Source organism: Amphibalanus amphitrite, unplaced genomic scaffold (assembly GCF_019059575.1).
Source record: "Amphibalanus amphitrite isolate SeventyFive unplaced genomic scaffold, NRLGWU_Aamphi_draft 000401F_arrow, whole genome shotgun sequence".
NCBI lineage: Eukaryota > Metazoa > Arthropoda > Thecostraca > Balanomorpha > Balanidae > Amphibalanus > Amphibalanus amphitrite.
The window spans coordinates 544,824-563,300 of NW_024881895.1; the positions used below are offsets into that span (position 1 = coordinate 544,824).

Here is an 18,477-nt window from a genome sequence, read left to right on the forward strand (position 1 = left end):
AGGGCCCTCTGACCAGCCTGACAGCTAGGGCCCTTCTTACTTCCTGGGGCCTCCAGTGAATAACCGCTAGTGTCTGTGTCTGACCGCTAGGGCCCCTCTGACTCCTCAGTAGGTAGGAGGCCCTCTGTAGAGGAGGTCCTCTGTAGAAAGGAGGCCCTCAGTAGAGAGGAGGCCCCCTGTAGAGAGGAGACCCCTTTAAAGAGGAGGCCCTCTGTAGAGAGGAGACCTGCTGTAGAGAGAAGGCTCTATGTAGAGAGGAGGCCCTGTGTAGAGAGGAGGCCCTCTGTGGAAAGGAGACCGCCTGAATGCAGAAGGCCCTCTGAAGAGTGGAGACCCGCTGTAGAGAAGAGGCCCTCTGAAGAAAGGAGGCCCTCTGTAGAGAAGAGGCCCTCTGAAGAGAGGAGGCCCTTTGCAGAGATGAGGTCCTCTGGCTCTTTGAAGAGAGGAGGCCCTCTGTAAAGGAGGCCCTCTTAAAGGGAGAGACCCTCAGTAGAGAGGAAGCCCTCTGTAGAGAGGAGGCCCTGTAGCTTCTGTAGTTAAGAGGCCCTGTGAAAAGAGGAGGCCCGCAGTAGAGATCGGTGGTCCTCTGTAGAGAGGAGGCCCCCTCTGTGTTTTGACAAATGTTTTTGCAAATTTTTCGCGGCGCTTCGCGCCGCCGATTTATGTACATACGTACAGGTCAATACGAAATCTTGACTGTAATTACATAAACCAACCGTGTCAAATTGAATCAGAATTCATATGTGTGCTGTAAAGGAACTCCGGCTTGTACTGCAATGCTAAAAGGGTGGTAAAATTTGTGTTTTGGAGCTGTGTTTCGACACATTCTTTTGCAAATTTTCTCGGCGCTTCGCGCCGCCGATTTATACACCAATCAATAAGAGAGAAATAACAGTGACTGTAATAACACCAACCGTGTCAAATTGAATCGGAATTCATATGTGTACTGTGAAGGAACTCCGGCTTGTACTAGCATGCTAAAAAGGTTGTAATATTTGTGTTTTAGAGCTGTGTTTTGACAACTTTTTTTTGCAAATTTTTGCGGCGCTTCGCGCCGCCGATTCATACACAGGTCAATAAGAGAGATCGTGACTGTATGCTACTATTTACTAATGCATTAGGCTAAAAGTGAGGTAACTATATCTACTTCTGGGTTTTTAAGTCGGTCGACCCGCCTCCCCCCCCCCCCCCAGTAAAAAATCCGTGGCGACGCTCCTATATAGGTGGGTTTCACTAACTAAAACTACTGAGCCGAGTGACTTACGATAAAACTTCATCTTATAAACGACGAAGATCAAATGTCATTTTTTGATCTCGACATACTCGCTCCCTACCCCCCCCCCCCCCCGGTCGTCAGAATTCATTCACCAGACCTGGTATGTCGGCCGACTGGTGACCCCCCCCAAAACGACCCCCTAGATCCGCCCTTGCCTACTGCTCGGTGTAGCTATGATCAAAAATGGTTTAAGCATGCAAGAAAATAATTTTATGGATGTACCTTGCACGTGCTAAAATTGGAAGTGATTCGAACTCTTACTTCTCGAGATATTTAAGTTTTAAATCATGACCTTACTTTTGGGACACCCTGAGTAAGGTCAGGGTGTCCCCTATATAGCGCTTGAGAAATTTGGACAAAGTGCAGCACATATTTTACTGATACCTAAGCCGTTTTCAGGACGAGTTGTCTGGCGAATGCACCAAACTTGACCAAACCTGCACCAAATCTCTTTTACAACAAATATGTTCATATCACGAATTTATTTCAGCGTTTTAATGGAAATTAATACATACTTTACGGTGCGTTCACTGGAGATTAACCGTGCGTTAATTCGAAGGTAGCCGTGCACCAATTTAAATTGGTGCACGCGCGTGCAGTGATGACTTTCTCGACTGAAGTTTTTCGGAAGAGTCATTGACTTTATTCTTAGAATTCCCATAAAAGGCCCTTTTAGTGGCATGGGCTAGGTTTAATTTTGATTTAAATTCACACCGTTAAGCATGTATTAATTAGTTTAACACATGGTTTCCTTGCATAAATGGTTTTAACGCACTCGTGGATGGAATGGAGCACTCGTGCGTTAATGCACTCGTTTCACTCGTGCATTAACACACTCGTGCTCCAATCCATCCACGTCGTGCGGTAAAACCATTTACACACGGGAAACCATGTGTTAATATATAATAATGTCGGATAATTTGAAAAGCCATATAGGTTAGCAACTGCGCAGCCCAAGCTAATAACTTCTAAGAAACACAAATGAACCTAATTTGACCGAATCTGTAGCCTGCAAATCTACACCTAATGTGCACCAGATAGCCGTCGTGAAGACGTCTAATATCGTATTTCGCCATGAAACATGTTGGCGTATTCTCTCCATAGCTCTCGTGCCGCTTCAGTACGGGACACGACGGTAGGCGTCTCGATTACTGAACATCATCAACAATGTGCGTTTAGCATTGGACGGCCAAAATATGTAATGCTATGTACCTAAGGTTCATCATTCATTTGTTCATAAGGAACATTTTGAACATAATATACTCGTAAAAGTTCCAGCTAAGCGCACTTGCCACTTACAATGAAAAATATCTTCAATCGTCATTAGCGATGTTATATAAGGTAGCAGATCAGATTTAGAAATAAGCGTTTGTTTTCTGACATACGCACCTATACTTTACCAGCTCGGACAGAGCTGGTCGGAGTGAAGTGGATGTCTTCAGCCACATTCCCAGGATTTCATACCGTCTCATCTGGGCTCCGACGTCCAAAACTGCGGTTAATTCCTCTAAAAGCTCGCCACTAAACACGTTCAGTTGACCGAAAAGAAGCCTGCTCTGTCGGCTTAGCGCAGCGACTGAAGTTGTTTGCGCCGAGTGGGGTCCGCGGAATGATTTGGGCGGCCGCGGATCGGCTCGGCCCCACGCATTGTACCGGCGGATTTGTGTCAATTTGGTCACCGCAAACAAGCGGCCAAAGTGCTTGGAAGTATCAGCGTAATTGGTCGGTCGCAGCTGCGGCGCTGTCCTCTTACCACCCACCGTGTACCGACATTTCCAGCAGCTTTAACTGGAACATAGTCTCCAGTCGGCTGGCCTTTGCACAGAGTTAGGCTCTCAATGATTATACAGCTGTGTAAACACGTTGCTAAGTGCTGATGTTATGCGAAAATGGTGTAATAAAAGATCATTATATGTATTGCACACTGGAAAAACCGGCATATGTGAGCAGGTTTAAGGAATTTCCGTGATGGACCCTTAGATATACCGAAGTGTGGCTTTTGTTGTCGGTTAGGTACGTGACAAACGTTGCTTTGATTTTATCAGAAAACTTGCCATGAACAGTTTAGCCGTGTTAATCCTAACAGCATAGTGCTACATGATGAATAAAAGTTAGCTATATCTAGGACTAGATACCTCAAATAGTTTAGTGGTAATATATGTTCTAAATTGTTAAGTTGGGCTAGGAGGTTTAGCTGTTACATACCTTCTGTAGACAGAAAAAAACAATACCTAAACATCCTCGACCTCATCCGATTCTATGCCATAGTTACGCTAGCACACAACACGTTATGCTCGGTGACGTTGTCTGACATACCTATATATTCGTACCATTCTACTCAAATTAAAAAGTTTAGCAGATTCGTATCCATAATCTATCGTAAATGTCTATACACAGTGTGCCCCGTGCCCGTCAATCAGTTGACACCATTGCAGGTGTCAGCAACACTAGGTATTGCAGGCCAGCGAAACGCACAATCCCACTATTTACCCATCCCATCCTAGTGCAAATGTAAAACTTCAGCCGAAAACACCGTGAGCGAACAAATGGGACGTTATATGAGCGTTAAGAAGGCAGTACACATCAGTATGGTACCTAGGTGCAAACTGCAATCGTATTTCACACTGCAGTGAACCGGTGCGCATTTAAATGTCGCTATTGGACAGTGATGCGTATTAGTGTAGACTGTTTTCGCGGGATTTCTGAAAGTCTACATCGTCCGTGGGCACAGCTCCGGGAATAGATACCTCCCTTGGGATGACCCCCCCCCCCTCCCCCCTGGGGACTTGGAGCGGCCTGGTACCGCTCGGGAGGGGGGGGGCGCACCTGGTGTGGGTGGCTGACCCCCTCCCCCCCCTCCAGAGACACGTGTTGGGCACACAGCGGCGATATCTCGGTTCGGGTGACTGGATAGCGCCGGACAGAGCAGCAGCGCCAGATAAAAATGCGGCCATCCAAATCACGGCTCACATAGTGGGGAACTTGGGGTGGGTTTTGCCCGCGATCGGGATGCCAGATTGACGACAGGGCTGCCACTTTACTTCTAAAAAAGCTTCTTCTGTCATGTTGGCCCCCGTTAGTCTGCACCTTTTTAGACGTGCTGCAGAGCGAGAAAAACTGTTTCAGATCAGCACGCTTTCCCGAAAACGTAGATGAACAGATCGCGTATTTTGGGATTTTGAGAAGATTGACACCGAATCGTTCTTAGTGTTTTTAATCTGTACCTGCTTTGCCTAGCGAGTCTAAGAAATTGAAGTAATGATGCACGTAGATATCACTATTCAGGTATGCACAAGATTCACGACAATTTCATTTGTGGTTTTTTGTACGGGTGACAGTAAATTATTTGTTTTGTATAATGCATGCTGCACTGCACTGCGGGATTTTATTAGCATGTGCAGTGTGAACTGCATACCAGCCGGTACCAAAAAAGCACACCTAATGCACTGCCACTATAATAGATAACGCCTTCTTTGCCTATGGCACAAGGCGCACTTCATAATTGTAGGTATCGAAGTTAGCTGCATTCCATTATCTTTCCTTTTCTTTCCTTCCATTATTATTCCATACCTTTGCCTTTATTCGATGCATTTTGTTCACAACAGACTATAAAAGGGTATACAATGCTGACTGCTGAGACCCTATCCAAGAGCGTACGGAAATTGATATCCGACAAGCCCTGCATTCAGCATTGCGTAAGTGTCATGATTCATATAGGTATGTGGCTTGCAGACTGCAGAGGTACACTCCCAGACTTGCATAGTGCACGTCAGTAACTGACCATTAGGGGAGGGTCGGTCATCGGTAGGGATTATCAGCACCTGTATGTGCGTCGCTCGTTCATCTCACGACGCGCAGAGAGTCATCTGCATGACTTACCTCTGCAGTCATCATTTCTCTTGAAGAGCAGATGTAATCATTTCCGTTTTTTGCAGAAAAGACGTCTCTATCTTGAGGATTGCACTTTTTGTTGTAGGCGAGCAATGGCATCTTTGAGCATCATCATAAGTAGAAAAGTATGTATAAATAACCTTATGCTCATTCTTTGCACTTTTTTGTTGAAATTGAATAATTAAACAAAATCATTGATATATTTCGGCTTGCGCCATCTTCAGAATGTACAGAAACAATTGTCGACACAAACAAACAAAATTCGATTCCATCAATCAATAAATCGTGCAGCGCTTCAATCAGCTCCTTGATGAGAGAATAATTTCATATATACATGGCTCTCGAAATAACGATGCGCCGTCCATGATATCTATGATACATGTACAATATACAACACACAAGATCAATATACAATATACAAAATAACAACATAGAATCTGCATGAATCATCACATTGTTTGGCGCAGCCTAAATCAACGGCACAATCAGACAGTAGTTGTCACAATCAATTTGTGGATATGTACAATATAGTTATGTGGGGGTGTACGATGGACGCTGCAGAAGTGGCCAGGATGAAGTTTGGGTGTTCAAACATGGTTTTTGGTTCCTTATTTCCACTGATTCGGATATTTTTAAATCAGCGACGTCTTTACACACTCTTTCAATGGAGATTTTGAATGACGATGATGTGATTGTACATGATGGGTGTCTTTGGGTAACGTGATCCCCAAGAGGGGTGTTTTTTGCCTTGTTCTTAGCGTCACGAAAGTGTTCATTGAATCTGTCACGGATGCGCCTTTTTGTTTCGCCAATGTAAATAGTACTTTCATTGTCACAAAGATTACATGTAATTTTGTAGACGGCATTTTTGATGTGACAGCGGCCTGGGAGCCCTGCTTCGCATGTGGCACAGCGTTTGGCACCAGCAGGGCACGGGGGGCTTTCCAGCGCTGACCTCACGATGTGTTTGGCCACCGTTTTCCCACTGGTCCACGCGATCGCGTGGACCAGTGCACGGTCTTGCCGAATACCAGATTAGCGCGAATTTAATCAAAAACCCGACTTTCGATAAACTGTTATTTATACCTATCAGTGGGTAGGAAATTGTCTGAAGTTATCGGATAGAACCTTATTTTTAAGCCACTTTACCATTTGAGGACTTATATCCCTGCCGAAAGTAGACCCACGCTCCGGTTCCTAAAATCGGGCTATGGTACTGATAAATATGTCCAGTTTTCAACGTAAATTTTACGGAAGTTTCGAGAAGATATATGAGAAAATAGCATATCACCGGATAGCACAATTCATGATGAAGCTGTTTCTGCTATCATGGTAGCTTTTCAATGAAGGGTTTTTGAGTTTAATGAGTTAGAACAAGAGCCCTGCATGTGTATCGTTCTCACGATAGTATTTAATAAAGAAGTTGAAAAATGTCAAAATGGATAAAAATGGATATGACGAATAGGGCATGGCTGAACTCTCCGCACCTTTCTGAACATAAGCGAGCAAGTTTCAGTTGCCAGTTTTTGCCTATTTGCCGTCAACTCAGCTTTGAACATGTCTAGTCGGCCGCCCTATGTGACCTGACCAAGGTCGGGGGCGGCGCGGCCGGACAGGCTCCAGCCTAATAAACTATCTCAAGCACACGAAATCGTGATTTCATGCACTCCTTGCAAGGTCCGATGCTTCACTTATGCATTGTTGGTCTTACGTGACGTCATTTATGACGTCACTAGGGTAATAAGAGTTTTTCGTCAATAACTCCCGATTAAATTGAGCTAGCGAGTCGAGAAAGCCACCAATGGACTCAGGAAGACTTGCCGAATCGAATGATATGCAACATGACCTCCTTCAACCAACTTCGTGATCTGGAGGACTCTGACCTGACCTTGACCCACGGTCAACACCTTAAGTTAACTTCAGCCGAACAAAAGTATACCATTCGACGCGCCTGAGTGAGGCGAACATGATGATACCAAAATTGCGGCTCTGCGGCATTTTTTCGCGAAGTTATTAATAAAAAATGAATCCGCGCCTAGTTCACTTGACCTGACCTCAGAGGTCACAGGCTGGCCTGAGACCTTAAAATCGGATACCAGTCGCTGCGTCTCGTAACGGCGCACACGCTCGTTTTTTCCGCGGGGCTCTAGCACCATCAGGGGCGAAACAGCGACTGGGGTCGTACCAACCCCCCTCCCCCCTTCGGCCGGCGCGTATTTTGAAAACCAATAAGTCCGGCGAGGGGTAAGTGTCAGTTTTGGAACCAGAGAACCATTTCCAGTGGATCCGAGCGGCGCTGGGATTAAATTCGCGCTAAACTGGTGTTCGGCCACACTGTGCAGTGGCACGTATCGCGTGGACCAGGCACGTATCGCGTGGACCAGTGGGAAAACGGTGGCCAAACACATCGTGAGGTCAGCGCTGGAAAGCCCCCCGTGCCCTGCTGGTGCCAAACGCTGTGCCACATGCGAAGCAGGGCTCCCAGGCCGCTGTCACATCAAAAATGCCGTCTACAAAATTACATGTAATCTTTGTGACAATGAAAGTACTATTTACATTGGCGAAACAAAAAGGCGCATCCGTGACAGATTCAATGAACACTTTCGTGACGCTAAGAACAAGGCAAAAAACACCCCTCTTGGGGATCCAAAGACACCAAAGACACGTTACCCAAAGACACCCATCATGTACAATCACATCATCGTCATTCAAAATCTCCATTGAAAGAGTGTGTAAAGACGTCGCTGATTTAAAAATATCCGAATCAGTGGAAATAAGGAACCAAAAACCATGTTTGAACACCCAAACTTCATCCTGGCCACTTCTGCAGCGTCCATCGTACACCCCCACATAACTATATTGTACATATCCACAAATTGATTGTGACAACTACTGTCTGATTGTGCCGTTGATTTAGGCTGCGCCAAACAATGTGATGATTCATGCAGATTCTATGTTGTTATTTTGTATATTGTATATTGATCTTGTGTGTTGTATATTGTACATGTATCATAGATATCATGGACGGCGCATCGTTATTTCGAGAGCCATGTATATATGAAATTATTCTCTCATCAAGGAGCTGATTGAAGCGCTGCACGATTTATTGATTGATGGAATCGAATTTTGTTTGTTTGTGTCGACAATTGTTTCTGTACATTCTGAAGATGGCGCAAGCCGAAATATATCAATGATTTTGTTTAATTATTCAATTTCAACAAGATTGCACTTTTGAGAGCTCAGACGGTAAAATAAGGGAATCGCTGTTGGAAATGGATGATCTGAACTCAAGAATAGGTATTTGCCACAGTGAATCGTTAATGTCAGTGAGGAGGCATCGGAATACATGGGAATACTTACATCGCACCCTCAACGCTACTGCTGTATGGAAGACGAAGTTTCATCACCTTAGAATCAAGCTGGCTAAATAAAAGAGGTGCAGCACCGCGTGCTCTATTCCGATAAGGCAGGCATTTCCTAAAATTACGTCGAACTGAATTCATGGCCTGTCCCATGCAGTGTGTACTAGATAGGTACTACTTACATTTCGCGTGAATGGATACGACCTTGGCCACCAAGTGGTATACCTAGATCTGCATTCAAGGTAGTCTCAATTGCTTTTAATTTCAAGGTCGTATGAAAACCTTCAAGACATTTAAACTGAGCTGAGTCCTCGGGTGTATTGGCTGCATGGCGCGATGAGCTGTGGAATTCGCCCTTAAAATCCTGCCATAGCGTCCCATGGAGCCCGTTTGCGTGAGCGAGCGCACCCCTATAGCGGCACCCACTCTCCGAGCCAGCTATTGGCCTTCTCTGAGGGGACGACGGGTCTGGCCGGTCCTGGTTTTCACTCGCATGGCCGGATACACGACTGAGGCTCTCCAGTCTCCTGGGCTGTCCCACCGGGATGCAGCGTAAAAAATCCATACCTACATCCACTGAATCTTGTGGATTCCTGATCCAGCATTTTTATGATTTTTGCAAAGGGTACCTAAGTGCTATAAGATTTAAGAATTGTTTATTATCACTTTCGACAACGATATATAAGTACGATTTAGATTTCATAAACGTTGTTTGTGTATGCTTTGTATTTTAGCGTTTTTTTCCATAGGTACATATTTTCGTGCTTAACCACCTGGAATGCATTATAAGGATGAGACCAAAACTAGCTTATCGACGAGCTTACTGCAGCTCATGGTACTTACGTTTGGAAACTGAGCGTTTCACCCACAAGATGAAGTGTCAGACAGCATTAGGAGATGTAGCTAGCCTGCAGTTTCATGCCCGGCTGCCCAAAAGCCCGTGGAAATCCCTCGACCACCGCCTTCAGAGCTGCTACTGGGCGCCTCCTGCATCATTTGCACTGACGCACGTGCGTCATCACCGAATTTAAATGACGTCACCGAGGCTGTTGCAGTCGGCCGCGTGTCGAATAGTGGTGTCAATTTCAGAAAACGTATGTCCAAAGTCCGTCCAATGTCCAATGCTTACGTCGATTGTCCGTCCGAAAATGTCCAAGCCAGCCATTTGTCCAAAGATGTCCGACACCTACGCAATAGTTTACACTCAACACTGTTATTTAATTTGCTTTTCATGTACCGTTACAAGCTCAAAAGTGTTACTCATATCGAAAGCTGAGCTTTTTAATAGCCAATCAATGTTAAACACGACTACTTTTTAAAAATGTTGAGGTGTAGCAAGCGATTGTCCAAAGTTGTCCAAAGCCTGCTGCCATTGTCCAACCGAATTCATGATGATGATGATGATGATGATGATGAATTCCGAATTGGACATTGGACAAAATCGGAATTCCGAAGATTTAAGTTCCGATTGACACCACTAGTGTCGAATCGTGCGGCCCGCAGCTCCGCAGGGGCTGGGGGGCAATGCCGTCTGATGGCCTTGGCGTCCGGCGCCCAGGGGGGGGGGGGGCGTCTCGGGTTTCACACGCGCGTGTCTGTCTGGCACGCCCCTCCCCTCCCCACGTGTCCGTTCGGCGGGGTTAGAGCCGACTCGGTTCCGGTTATCCACGAATTTCACCCGCGCCAGGTGGTCGGCTGGGAATGCTGGAAATCGCCCCACCCGCATCCGATTCAGCAGAGTATTTCACGATGTCGTGAGCACAGATTCGATGTTACGGGTGGTCATTCTTGTAATCGAGATCAACATTGCACCTCGCATTTGCATGAAGTTCATGTATGTGAACGGATTACGCAACAGACAAGTAATCGTTTTTTTTTTTTTGCCATTCGAAAGATTACGGGACAGTTACTTGCAAGGCTTTATAAATGGACTGAACACCAGCTGGGTATTTCCATGGGTTCGAAAATGTGAAGACCTCAGATGATCTGCTCTGCGCCAAAGTGAGACGAAAAAGTAGTCGCGGGTATTTACTGCATTCCTCCAGATTTTATTCACAGGACAGTGAAGCCCTATAACTATAAACAAAACCAGCCTTTTAGACGATAGGCTTACATACATATAACATTGGTTGAGAAGATGATGCATTCGACGCTGGATCTCAAACACGCATTGATAAAAACTGGGTATAATAAAAGAACTTAAGAAACACTGAAGGTTTTTGCCAATACAAGCATTCTTGATACGGTGTAGACGATGTCGTGGAACAGAAACATGCACATTTTAAAGCCCGTCTATTCCGCGTACAGATCATCTAGCACGACATGAACGTCGGAAAGTAGGTACATGTAGGACGCTGGATTTGGCCAAATGACAGACCAACTGACGGGTCAATGAATTATCGCACCATGGGCGTCGAGCCTAATCCACAGGAAAAATATCACTGTTTCAGCGCTCGGCTGCACTGCCCTTGAAGGCACCAGCTTATATGTGATGTATGAAGGCCGGCAGTTCCGTGCAAGTTCCGGGCGCGACAAAATTTCCCACTTTTAGCTTCCGCTATGTTTTAACCTTGAGTGTCTTTGCGCAGCTGTAAAACTTTACCAAACACCTAGAATATAGGTCATTGAGTCAAGTTTCACCTCCAAACTAGAAAAATCATCAAATTGTTCTTCCTTAACGCGCGTCCCGTTGGGCAATTCCCGGACCCTGCCAACGGTTGGGGGGGGGGGGGTTCAGACTTCAGACTCTCCCCTAAGATCTCGGAAAGCTACCGGTTGCTTTTTAAATTCAAACAACATTTTTAACGTCCTGCACATTGACGATCAGAATAGCGTGAGAATGCGTCAGTAGACTCAGAAGGCATTCTGAGTCACAGAATGCATTCTGTGTCTTTCATGTGATAATTTTTGCTTTTTAAGACCGACGATGCACAGTGCTCGAAATATGTCAGTGTTATTCTCCATAACTTAAGATTTAAGAACTTTCGATGAAAAGCTTTGTGCATTTACTTTGAAATAAGGTCAGGTAATTTAACTGTATAGGTATAACAAATTTATATCAAAGTGTGATCTTTTTAAAAAGTTGCTCCCTGTCTCATTTCAGCCTAAAACAACACTTTTAATGAAAACGTCAGTGTCTCACTTCACCCTGCACCTCGTGGGATGAAGCGAGACACTGAATATTTGAAAAATATAGGTTAAATATGCTTTTTGGTTATTTTAGTAAGTACAAATCTCTAGTATAAACCACGACTCAACTTTGGAGGCAAAGGCACAGAAATTCTTACAAAAGATATGAAATTACAGAGGTTTAAAAGTGAAAAATGTCTCACTTCACCCCGTTTTACGGTATCCTTATTCCTTAGCGTATCTAAGGCATACTCGTATATCAAGGAGTGCGTAAGCCAAACATGAGCCTGATCGGACTTGTTAGCCGGAAGGAAGAGCCTAAATTGTGAACAAGCCAAAATGCCGATAATTTTTATTTTTACTGTATGCCTGGCCTATTCAAATACATTAGCCAGAGGGGTGTGGTAATAACTGGTGTAAGCAAATTGACCACGGTCAAAAACGAATTACCAAGTCAACATTTTGGGATGGCCTCGTTCAAAAAACGGCTAAGAGCTTCGGTCTAGACAATTATTTTATCGTTGGCATACAGTAAAATACATACCAAACTCGGCCGGTGATAAATTTTCAAGACCTCAGTCCTTACTGATTTTTGAACTCGGCCTTCGGCCTCGTTCAAAAATCCAGTAAGGACCTCGGTCTTGAAAATTTATTTACACCGGCCTCGTTCAGTATTATATATGACCTGGCTTGTGACGTTACGTTATCGGTAACCTTGAGGTCAAAGAAATTAGGGTTCGATCAACAGTTTTTCCACGGCTATCAGACGCCGTTTGAATTTTAACGACCAGGCCAGTAGTACTCGCGTTATGGAAAATATCCCAGTCATGCGCGGGTAATGGCAGCGCCCAATTTAGTTTAGATAAGCCAACCGGCGATTTTTTATAGATACATTGGTAGGTACAGCCATAGGCGTAGGAACAGGGGGGGCCGGGGGGGCCATGGCCCCCCCACTTTCGGAGGTGGGGGGGCCAGCAATGTTAACTGGCCCCCCCACTTTTTGCTGTCTGTACCTAACCTACCACCCGGTAACTTGACAACTATTCAGCTTGCCCTTTAATGAGGATTCCTTTTTGTTTCTACAGCGTTATTGGCCGCAATTTCCTTCACTCAATGAAGGAAACCATATCAGAGACAAGACTGTGAGTCCTGGTGACAACATTTTGTTGAATACGAGGCGCGGGACAGCGAGCACTAAAAAGGTATAGGCAATACAGAATACTAAGACAATACTAGCACGGTGCAGGAGAATGCGTATACAAACGACCAACGCTTGACCTTATCTGCAAGGGGTCGGCATAGTTCGTCAAAGGCGTACTAGCTGGGGGCCAGGGTGACCGTGCCTCAGCCTCGGTTCAAACAGCCTGGGGGCCAGCAATGTCTGTTTCTGCCCCTCCCCCTTCCACTTTCAGTGCAGTGGCGGTCGCAGAGGGGGATCAGAGCCATGCCCTTCCCCCCTCCAAAGGCTAATCAGGGGGCCATCATATCATTTGGCCCCCCCCAAACAACCAATGGGCCCCCATGGGCGTATGGGGCTCTGGCCCTTATTCGATTGTCACGAGACTCAAGAATCCCACGCTAGCTATTAACAGCTCCCAAACCAGTCTTTGAGGGTCCTACATTGATCTCGGAGGGCCCTTCAGTGGCGGTCAAGCGCCCACATTGACCGCTGAGAACCCACATTGACCTCATTTGAGGGCCCCTAAACCGGCCTCAAGGGCCCAGCCGGCGTCTGAGGGCCTCACACCGGCCTCTGGTGGCCTCATTTCTGTCTCTGGGGTCCCAAGACTAGCCTTTAGGTGCCTTTGAGGGCCCCGCACTGAATTCTGAAGACCCGATGCCGGCCTCTAAGGGTCCGCATCGGCCTCTGAGGGTCCACCTTGGCCTAAGGGGTCCAACGCCGGCCCATGCCGGTCTTTTAGGGCCCCACACTGACCTCTAAGGGCCCATGCTGACCTGTAAGGACACGCATTAGTCTCTGAGGGCCTTGCACGGGATTCTGAAGACCTGATGCCGGCCTCTGAGGCCCATCTTGGTTTTTGAGGGTCTTCTGCTGGCCTCTGGGGTCCAACACCGGCCCATGCCGGCATTTTAGGGTCCCACACTGACCTCTGAGGGCCCATACTGGCCTGTAAGGACCCACATTAGCCTCTGATGGCCCAAGTCGGCATCTTAAGGTCTCATCCTGCCCTTTGCAGGCCCTGTACTGGTCTCTGAGGGCCTTAACCCTCGCAGGCTGGGGGGGGGGGGCGGGTGCTGCCCCTCCATAGGTTTTTTTTGCGATAGCTCCGAACACGCCGGCGATAGAGAGCTGAAGCTTGGCATACCTGACCTTTGAATCAAACGGGATCTTTCGACACCAACCGCATTTTCGGGTCAGATCAGGTCACTGACCCATGTGGTCATAAGTGAACCTCTGCACGGTCTTCAGATGTCGCAACTTCGCAACGCCCTCACTGCCAGAGGAGATTTCACAGGGAAATGAACCTTGGAGGACCTAGTATCCAATAGGAGTCTCTCAACTTGTATAATGTATATCTCGGATTTTTCCTAAAGTTCATATGAGGTCAGGTCATTTTCGTGACCTCACCATTAGGTATAAGTCAATGGGGATAAACTGAAAACTTTTTCTGGCGCCGGGAACGATCGATCTCCAACTATCTCAAGCACACCGAATCGTGATTTCATGCACTCCTTGCAAGGTTCGATGCGTCACTTTTGCAATGTTGACCTTGCGCGACGTCATTTATGAAGTTATAAGGGTCTTATTAGTTTTTCGTCAATAACTAGGTACCGATCAAATTGAGCTAGCGAGTCGGGAAAGCCACCTATGGACTCAAGAAGACCTGCCGAATCGAATGATATGCGACATGACCTCCTTCGACCAATTTCGTGACCTGGGGACGCCGACCTGACCGTGACCCGAGGTCAACACCCTAAGTTTACCTCACCCAAACAAAAAGCATATCATTCGACGCGCCTGAGAGAGGCGAACACGATGCTGGCAAAATCGCGGCTCTGCGGCCATTTTTTGCGAAGTTATTCACCAAAAACGGAACCGTGCCTTGAGGCACTTGACCTGACCTCAGAGGTCACCGGTTTTTGTTTGTTTTGTTGGGTTAGGCCCTTTCGGTCCAATGAGACCATTTCAGAGCCGGAAGGATGATAGGATATAGGGGGAGACATTGGTCTGGGCACTGGGCAGGCACCCTAGTGAGTCGCCGGGGCTGAGCCCGTCCAGAGGACAGGCCACCCAGCCCCAAGGCACTCACTGCACTCGGCTACGGGGTGCGCTCCCTCGGGAGCAGCGGTGCCGCTCCAAGGGAGCAGCCCGCATGAGATAAAGTTGCCTGTCCAGCCCGGAGGGGGGTGGCGGTGTGGAGGAGAAGGATTTCAGTATCCTGAGGATAGAAGCACGGAACGGTGTCAGAGGTCACCGGTTGACCTAGGACCATAAAATCGGGTATCGATCTCTGCGTCTCGTAACGGCGCACACGCTCGTTTTACCGCGACGCGCTAGCTCCACCTGGGGCGAAACAGCGAGGGGGGTCGTACCCGCCCCCCGCCCCCTCGGCCAGCGCGTATGTAGAAAACCTATAGGACCGGGCCGTGGAGGGTTAAACTGGCCTCTGAAGGCCCAGACCGTCTAAAAGTCCCACACCGGCCTCTGAAAAGTGATAGGCAATCAGCCCAGTTGCAGTGGTCGCTGATATAAAACCTCTTAAAAACGTTATAGGCCTGGCTGAGCCTAGCTGGGCCGTTCATGCTGATTTTTATAGGTATATTGAAAAGACTCGCTTTGCACGTTTCACGCTTGCTCGTAATGAAAAAGTTGCTGGATGCCTCTGGAATTTGCATGGGTGCCAACGGCTGCGGAGGACAGGGGAACGCGTCCATCAGTTTGAGTTTATGGACGGGAGACTCCCTGAAATTTCAACCAATTTTTTTTCTTTTTTTTGTCTCGATTTTTTTTTACCTCTGAGCATGTTTGCGAAAGCAAAGTGGCCGAAATCCGAGGAGAAATCGGATTTTGGGGGTAGGTTAGGTTTTGGACCTCTGGGACCCTGGCCCCCCCACTTTTGAAAACGTTCCTACGCCTATGGGTACAGCGATCCCGCGTCACCCTTTCGGGGGCAGAGGAGAAGAGTGATGAGAGAGGCTGCACAGAGGAAGGCTTACCACACGGCACACGTAGGCGCTCACGGGGATTGGGATAGCTGTCCCGTTTTCTGTTGAGTTCCATGCCTTCGTAGGATAGTACACCTTCTCCCCAAATGGCAAATGCTGCGGCACCAACCCCAAGTAATGATGTTTGTATTGTGCTGCCGATATTGGACACAATTTACCACCAAAAAATGCCTATCTCGGCAGACTTTAGCTCAAACGATTATCCTCTCCCAATCCACGTAAATCCCAAACAACATCGGTGGTGGAGAAAAGGCACCCGGGTATATAAAGCTGCTCTCTCACAGCCGTCAACATATTCGAGCGTCGTTTTCGGAGCCGCGCAGTGAAGCAAAAACAATGTTGATCTACCTTTTCTTTGCCATGGTGGCAGTTCAGTCATCAATGGCCGATGAGCCGATGGACTTGAAGCGAGTGCAAAGAGGGGCACTGTATATTCGGCTGCCTGCACGTAAGTTTGAACAACTCGTGATGCACTAGACATTTACTCGATAGACTGTTCTACTGCAGCACGTAAGCAAATTAAGGATTTTTCCTTCTCCGATTCGTTTGTATCGGCTACTAAGCGTAAACATTAGAACTAAAAATATGGTAATGATGCTAATACAACTGATCCAAATGCTCTCTTTCAGCGTACTCGACCAACATGTCGCAGTGTCATGACACACAAACGGGGGATTACTACAACGAGGGAGACTTCTGGTCATCCAAGTACTCGGGATGCAAGCTCAGCACATGCGTCAACATCAATGGCGTTCTCAACGTCGAACGATACTCGTAAGTTAACTGCCCTTGGCTTTCTTTCAAACGTGATGCTTATAAACTTCAACAATGTTTTTGTGGCGCATTATTTGAACGTCATTTTACTGAATGAGTTTATAGTGTACCTTTTTCAAGTACCAAAATAATGTCTGAGAATCAGGTAGCCGTTCTGTACGAGCGCATGTATATTTCTGTGCCAGCACATGCATGTCTCACACGAGACGTTCTTATCTGTTACAGATGCCCAATGGTTACGAAGAATGTGGATTACAACATGATGAGACAAGAGAACTACTTCTGCCACCACGCCTGGGGCAACCGGAACAAGGCGTTTCCCCTCTGCTGTCCCAGTCTTGCCTGCAGACACTATGTGAAGGGGAGGATGATGCCGCTGCCCAAGCATATGTATCCCTACAAGAAAATCGAAAGTTAATTGACTTTATTACGGAAAATGAGCGCCTTCTTCGGTAAAACGTCTTTGCAATAGTGTGTGAGATTATATCGTGTTTTGCCAGGGTTGCTGAGTTAATAGAAGATGCTGTTTGCGTATTCCTCGTTGCAGGTTGTTGTCCTAACATGTATGCAATATATGTTTCATGTGTATCTCAACTTAGATGAAATAAAAGTGTAATAAACTTGTGAGTCACATCCCCACTCTGCGCTACCGGTGCAAATGTTAAAAAAAAAAACGTTTGCTGCAGGAGCCCTCAAATGAGCATTTCAGCTGTTTTCATGATGTGTTCACCAGTGCATGCAATACGTGTAACCTGTCACTGAAATTAACCCGCGCACCGACGGGGGGGCGGATATCCGCCCCCCCTGAGGTTTTTCGCGAATAGCGGAAAAACCGCGGCGCGTAGCGCCGCGAAATTTGGTATGACTATTCCCTTATCAATTTTACATATGGTGTGCAAGTTTGAACCTCCTACCTTTCAAGGTCAGGTCACCAGGACACTTTGAATGACCCAGCCTCAAGTCACTTTTTTGCAACTTTGTCACCGTGCCAGAGCTACAGTAGATGTCGGAGGCCTTTGAAAGTCGCAGGATGTTATTAGGTCATTAGTAGCTACAATTTGTATATCTCGGAATTTTGATATCGGTGACCTAAGGTCAGGTCAATTTCGCGACCTCCCCATTATAAGTCAATGGGGGAAAAATCAACTCCCTGTTTTTACCACTAAAACGGGTCGGAATGGCCCCATATACCATACATGACTTCATATACGATCAACCTTCACTACCTTGAGGTCTGTTTTGCTGTTGGGCAGCTGTGAGGTCATGTGACGTCATCAAAGGTCACCAAAGGTTTTTGGCCAATAACTCCGTACAGGAACAAGATACAGACGCGTGGATGGTCTCATTGTGTTCAGCTCGTCAAGACGCATCGAATGATATACATGATGACCTCGAGGTCACGTGACCTGAGGTCAACCTTTGACCTTGACCTTTCGAGGTCAACATATATATCATTCGATGCGGATTGACGAGAGGATCACGATGATGCCCTTAGTTTGTTCCTATCTTGACTAATTCGAAAGTTATTCGAGAAAAACTCTCCATATTTAGCGCCGCCATTTTGACTTTTTCGACCCCTGTGACGTCATCTTTGACCTGACCTGAAAATGACCTTAGTAAAAATTGTAGATCTTGACCGTGCGTATCCGATGCCGTTTACCGCTTGTCGCTACCTTGCTTCGTTCTCGAGATCTCAGGGGGGGGGGGCGGTCATCCGCCCCCCCCCCGTCGGTACTAAGTTGGCGCAGACCCCCGTCGGTGCGCGGGTTAAAATACAATTACCCGCTCAATTTATCTTTTGTCTTTTCGGGACCCATCAATTTGGAGCACATGGCTGAGGAAAAGGATGGGCGCGAT

The 18,477-nt window shown here is 46.7% G+C and overlaps 1 long non-coding RNA gene across 1 annotated transcript; it reads left to right on the forward strand.

Annotated features, from left to right (window-relative positions):
* The first annotated feature begins 16,138 nt into the window (after nt 1–16,138).
* Nucleotides 16,139–17,382, forward strand: LOC122390585. Its single transcript, XR_006258180.1, has 3 exons — nt 16,139–16,294; nt 16,476–16,620; nt 16,846–17,382. It is a non-coding gene; the product is annotated as an uncharacterized LOC122390585 (long non-coding RNA).
* The last annotated feature ends 1,095 nt before the right edge of the window (nt 17,383–18,477 follow it).